At 34.6% G+C, this 6,918-nt stretch overlaps 1 pseudogene; it reads right to left on the bottom strand.

Annotated features, from left to right (window-relative positions):
- Window positions 1–1,698: 1,698 nt before the first annotated feature.
- LOC121149422 lies at window positions 1,699–2,746 on the bottom strand (annotated as a pseudogene).
- Window positions 2,747–6,918: the final 4,172 nt, after the last annotated feature.

Below are 6,918 nucleotides of genomic sequence, written 5' to 3'. Positions count from 1 at the left end.
TGCACTGCCTCCCTCCTGTACTAATTCATATGTTGAAGCTCTAACCCTCAAGGTGACTGTATTTGGAAGCTGTGCTTTTAGGAAGTAATTATGGTTAGAAAAGTGATGGGGTGAAGTTCTAATCTAATAATTCTGACAGTTTTATAAGAAGATAAAGAAAGAAGGATCATTTTTTTTTCCACCATGTGAGGATACCAGTAAGACGTTTGCCAGGGAAAAGCAGAAATTGGTCCCAAATGAAACATTGGGAATGCTTGTGGTGGATTTAGGACTTTTGGCATCCACAGCTTGAAAAAATTCTGGTTATGTTACTCAACTTATGGTGTTTTGTTACTACAGCCCAAGCAGACATGACAGGCTAATAAAGATTATAAAAGAACTTTTAAAATGTTTCTTCTGGTTTATTGATAGCTTTTTTTGCTGTCCATTGCACATTTGTTTGAGGGTGGAGCAGGGCAGGAATATAACATGGTGGAACATTTTTCTAATTTCAAGTAACTCCATTGTGTTTGAAGTGGTACGTTATACCATTGTTATTTATGTATTGAGTACTTAATTTTCACCAGGTGCCTTTCTAGCTGTTACATATCCTTTTTGATTCTTACAGAAATCTTTGTGCTATAAATTTTGGCATAGCTTTAAAAATAGAAAAAAAGATGATGGAACTCAGAAAATTTATGTAGTACGTAACAACAGCTATACTTTACATTTTCCAGCAACTCAAAAATATAATATACAATATAATATTTGTGTATAAAATATAATATAATATACAATATAATATTTGTGTATTTCTATGGCATATGGTACAATATATTCTTTTAAAACAATATTTATATAAAGTGAACAAATGTCATGTATTTTGCAATTCAGATTTAGGAGCTTCTGTAATCTTTTCTAAGTACTGTTTGCCTTCACCCATGTCTTGCAGAAACTTCCTAATTGTTTTCTTTAGTATTTTATGTTACCAGGTTGCAGATTTAGGTCTTTGATACATGTAGAGTTCATTTTTTATCTGAGGTGTAATTGTTGGCTGTCAGTGAGTGGGTTCATTTGTGGGGTTTCTATTGTTTCATTGCTGTTCGTGTCTATGTTTCTGCCAGTGCTGGTTCACGTCTGTTTGGATTACAGCTGCCCGGTTGTATGCCTTGGAGTCTGGTATTGTGATGCCTCCACCTTTGTTGTTGTTGGTTAAGATTGATTTATCTTCTGTAAATTACAGAGATGCAAGTCAAAGTTTTAGATTCTCTACTTCCAATCCAGCTCCTTGTTAATGTGCTTGTGAAGGCAGTGAAAGATTGCATGTATCCTTTTGCCATTGCCAATCAGAATAAAGACCCTAATGGAGTTCCTGGCTCCTGGCTTTGGTCTGGTCTGGCCCAGGACAGTGCATCTATCTGGGGAGTGAGTTTGTTTCACATGTATATTTTTGTCTTCCCAGCATTTCCACATCTAGCCACTGCTACTGCTGTGTCCTCTTCTAGCATTCCATACATATCTAAGACCAAGCAAAGCATGCAGTTTCATTTTTTAAAAGCTAAACAGGTATTTTGGATAACAGATTCTTGGCAATGGAACCTGGACAGCATTTATCAAACACAATAGGCAAAGTTCTCATTCTGCATCATAAAAAGGACAGCCAGACATCAACTGTTACAGAAATGAAATAAGATGGAAAATTTTAACAAACTGTTCGAACTATTTTCTTAAAAAACTCCCTCCACTGTCAAAGATCTTGATAGCCTCCTGGTCAGTCATCCGGTAGTAATTATTCACATAATTGACAAATTTGGCTTCCACTTTGGGAAGAGAAACACCTTTTTCTATACTTGCTTGTATTTTGCTTTAATGTCTTCTACAGAACTAGGCCATTTTGGTGTCTTTGGAGTTTTTTTTTCCTGTTTTTTGAATGATTGTTGACGTTTTGATCTTGGTGTCAATATTTTGGAGTCTTTTCCATTCTGGTTTGATTTCTGTGCATTCTTGGCTGGAGTATCTCATACAAGTTTTCTCACTGGAGCTTTTTCTTCAGCTTTCTCATCATCAAAATAATCATTATTCTCCTCCTCTTCATCCTTCTCATCATCTTCATCAGCAGCAAACTTTACCTTTTTTTCTGCAACACCTTCCTGCCACCACCAGAGGCAGATCTCTTTCCAGACATGCTTAACAGCTTCACATCTTCCTCCTCTTCATCTTCTGACTCTGCATCTTCCTCCAGAGCTACTAAGCATTGTCCACTAATGCGCACAGGCCCAGAACCACACTTAAGACCACAGGTGGTATATTTCACAGCCCCCCAGGGGAAACTGTTGTCTGTACAGACATCTTCAAAGTTGCCAGATTTTGAAGAAACTGTCACCAAAACCTCACATTACCAGCACTTAAGCTTCCAAGAATGTGAGACATTCCTTTTGCTTTTAATCCACCCCCTTCATGATAAATGGTTACAGCAACACAAATGACTTAAGACAAATGTAAATTAAGATGCACAGGAGCATACACAAATCAGACCTGTGACACTTGTTCATCATCATTCCAACTCTTGCTGATGTGCCGTCTGTGCCAGTCAGCATATACACCCGCTTAGCACTTCCAAGCTCTTTGTTTTCAGGATTAGCAGGTGTTCCTATGTTGTCTGTACCTTATCCCCAACCTTTTTCAGAAATATGGTAGTTGCTAGCTGTTTTGTTTGAGGACACTGCTCAAGTACTGCAGTTTGATGTTGTTTGTGGTCTAATACCATTCTCTGAGACAGTTAAAGATAGTTTGTTCTCCAACATCATTATTTATCACTTGATTTGATTTGACATCGCGCACGTGCACGTGCACACACACATACACACACACATTTTTTTAGAAACTAAAGCTTTTTTTCCCCTCAGATGTGGTAAGGATTTCTATTTGTTCACATCAGCATTATAATTGATCTTGCTCTCTGATGGGGCCAGATACTGTCTTCAGAACTCTAATTCTAGTCTGATATTCCTGATGGAGAGCTTGTATGCAACAAGAATGTTTGAGGTGTTCAGTACTTTTTCTATGAAGAAACTACATCTTCTCTTCAAGTCTTAATTGGGGAGATTCTTTTACAGCTACTTTTAGCCAGATGGAATTGTTTGTGGATACACATGTGGATATCCAGTGTGGGTATCTATGTGATACTTTAACATTCCATAAATTGTCTTGCTAAGCAGCAATAAATTGAAATGAATCCCATAGTTTCATTTGTGGCAAAATACAAACATACAGCAAGATACTTGTCTGTATCCATTTGCCTTTTTCCTTGTTATTCTGGTTTTGGGATATTTTACATTATAGCTGAAGTGGGGCTAAAAATATTCCAGTAGTTGGTTGGGATAGAAACATGCATTAATCCTCCATAGGATCTTGACCACCTTGATTTCAAAATGTTTCCTTGAGTAAGGTAGATTCCAGCAGGTATTAAATCAAAATATCTGGCCGTTAGCCTCTAGCACTCCCTGTGCTTTGAGTTCCTACACAATGAACAATGTGCAAGCCAACTAGACACTAATTTAAAAGTTTATCTTGGAGCACATAGATTAATTTTAGCCAGTTATAGAAAGCCAACTGACCAGCCATGCCCAAATAATGTAAAAGCCTCATTAAACCTTGACCAAATGAGGAAGACACCTAGCTGTAGCAAATCAGGTGATTTTCTCCATGTTTGTCCTGTACAACTTTGGCACTTATAGTGTTGATCTTCTTTTGGTTCTAGTATTGCTTGGTTTATAAATCATTCTTTGTTTGAATAAACTTTGATAAATCCAGTTTGTCTAAAGTTTTTCTTTTAAAACAGGAAATAAACCAATTAAAGATAACATTCTCATAATGTTATTGACATGATAGCCACTTTTGAGTGTTTGAGTGGGTGTGGCTTGGGCATAGAGGATAGTTACTTAGCTCCTTCTAAGATACTCTATGTGTGTGTGTGTGTATTTGCTTCTCGGGGATGGGAGGAACATGTGTACTAATTCTAGAAATTTATTTATTGCCATTTAATCTTGCTGAACTGGTTTAATTTGAGGATACATTCAATAGTATATTTCTTGCACCAATCTCATTTGCTTACATAAATTTTGCTTTTAAGTTGGGAGAATTTATTCCATACTAATCTCAAGTAAAAAATGCTATGATATGCAACCCACCAATATCATGCATCCAATTTGTAGAAGCTGACAAACAATCCATTTTATGGAACATTTAAGACCTTTGTTTCTCATTGCAATGGTTTCTAACAATATTTTAAACACAAGATAAACACTCAGTTTTTTGTTGTAAAAAATAAATGTAGAAAACTAGACTGCATCTATATAAAGTATTAACTGGACAATCAGAAGCCAATGAAGTATTTGAGTAAAAGATGATAAGATTAGTGCAGAATGAGTACATTGAATTGGAAAGAATATGGAGTTTGAAAATCGGTTGAAATAGTTTGAAGAATTTGAAGCTTAAAACAATATGATATAAATGCAAATAAGTTACATGCAAATAAATGACATTCAGGAATTATAAATTACTATTTATAATACAACATTAGGCACAATATAAATTCACAAATCAGATGTTTTGCAAATGTTGATGAAAATATAGGGCTGTAGATTTTTAGCACTCATAACAGGGTTCTTTCTGAAATTGATCAATAATAATAATTATAAACTTCTTTCAACTAAAATGCATTGTCACCAAAATTTGGGAATTTTTAAAATCTGTGCTGATGATTACATATTAAGTTCAAGTGTTTATTTAATTTGTGGCTATAGCTCTTAGATCTCTGTGTCTGTGTTAATATATTGCTAAACTGTGTCAGCATGAGGGATTGTTCTTATGCTCTGTTTGACTGTTTCTCTCCCAGTTCTTGCTTCTTTTGGAGATAATTACTATGTTTTTAAATACCCTGCTGCTAGAATAATATTAGCCCATGGAAGAATTAAACAGAACATCAGGTTAAGAAAAGAAATGTTAGCATATGTACAACTCAACATTTTGCTCACAATGGATTGTCATTAGTCAGATAATCAACTTTACATTTTCTACTCAAAGAATTTTAAGTGTTTTTAAATTATTTAAATGTTCACTCATTTTCATTGTTTCTTTGTGAAAATGAGGCTCTATGACTCATAATTAGTTCACCTTTTCAACCTGGATTATTTTAATTGTCTCTGTTCCAAATTACCTTTTGGTAGATTAAGCTAATGGAAAATAAGCTAGAGAACTGGAAAGAATGTGAGTTTAGGCATGAGAGATATACGGATTAAATACACATCTGTTCTTACAGTACATTTGAAATATTTTCTGTAGTTAAGTAACTTTGGTATAAGCAACTTTGACGAAATGCTTTGTGAAATCACAGAGGGTGTGGAGAATGGGAGACTATTTGAGCTCTTTGAAATCTAGCTGTAATCTTGCACTTAAATATTTGAATATTTGTTTCCTTATAAGCAATGTTAGTATTAATTTCTTAGTATTTATTTGTTTATCAGAGTATGAGTTTAGGGTCTCCTTTGCAATTTTGATTGGCTATTGTATTAGAAATGGAAGGCCTTTTAGATATGTAAAGTAAGTCCCTTGAAAATATGGTACAGCAAGTTCTTTTTGATTTTCATCCTTTTCTTCGGGGAAAATAAAAGCATGTTTTGCAAATGCAGGTTGATACTGATATTACAGCTATAATTTTTGAGATAAAATGGCTGTTTATTTTGACACTTGCTTTGCTGAAGTAAATTTGTTGATGAGGCCTTATTCTTGTGCTTCATACATGAAAGTTAAGTAGTTCTCACTGAATGAGTGTATCACTTAACTTTTGGTTACCATAATGCAATAGCTGAGGTCGCCTAATTTATAAAGTGGGGGGGGGGGTTCCTCTGATTCATTGTTTTGGAGGTTTTTAGTTCATGACTGGGTGAGCTTAATTGGTTCAGACTCTGGTCATTGTATTGACGGATGATTCAAGTGGCATCAGGTGTCACATGGCAAGGGAAAGGAAACGTGTATCTGTCTCTGTCCTATGGCCAACCAAACGAACTTATCCAATTTGATTACTTCACAAAGGCCTTTGTATGTGTGAATGTGCACAAGTATGTGTTTGCTTCTGTAATTTTAAAAGAGAAAGTCTGAAGCCCTCCACTAATAATTAAGGAGCCCATAACCCTCCCAGATATTTGGAATCACTACTATAGTAGGTAGAAGTATTAAGGTCAAGAATTAAAGCAATGACAAGTCATAGTGGAATTTGGCTTTTTATTTATTAAATAGTATTATTAACCACGAATCCCAATGTTTAACTTGCACTTTATTTCCCTTTAAGTTTTTGTTATTATTCAGATATGTGACATTCAATAGCATATTATAATTTCATTACATACATTTCTAAAATAAAATATTCAAAGTTGCTGCATAAAATACATCATTTTACATATTTCACTTGAATAGTGTCATTATTTTGTTGCTGAAATTCTCTGGGGGTAAAAAGAAAAACCAGAAAATCACTGAATGGAATATTACCTTCTTTTCAAATAAGGGACAAAATATGTTTTAGAACGTTCTGAAAAACTTTGGTACTTTTATTATAACTAAAATATTGGCTTAGGTCTTAATAACTGAAAATTAGGTGTGCCATTTTTAAAAATACTGCTTTAATATAGCAATATGATTAACGTCTTGCCTTTGGAACAATTTAACCCATATTCAAATTCTAGCTTCAATATGTATGTATTGACAGTGTAAGCCTCAGTCAAAGAAGGTATTTTCTCTTTACATAGTCAATGAGGCAATACACAGAAAGCCTCTGACTACTGCAGAATGAATGTACATGCTTCATAAATAGTAATAGTAATGGTGGTATTCATTCTTAGAGGGCCATAAAGGTAACAGAACCAAAAAGAAAATATCCAAACT

The sequence above is a fragment of the Ochotona curzoniae genome, unplaced genomic scaffold, assembly GCF_017591425.1.
Source record: "Ochotona curzoniae isolate NIBS_2020 unplaced genomic scaffold, NIBS_Ocur_1.0 scaffold_4701, whole genome shotgun sequence".
NCBI classification, from domain to species: Eukaryota; Metazoa; Chordata; class Mammalia; order Lagomorpha; family Ochotonidae; genus Ochotona; species Ochotona curzoniae.
The sequence above is the reverse complement of the archived record's forward strand: the minus strand, read 5'-3'. Positions and strand labels throughout refer to the sequence as shown.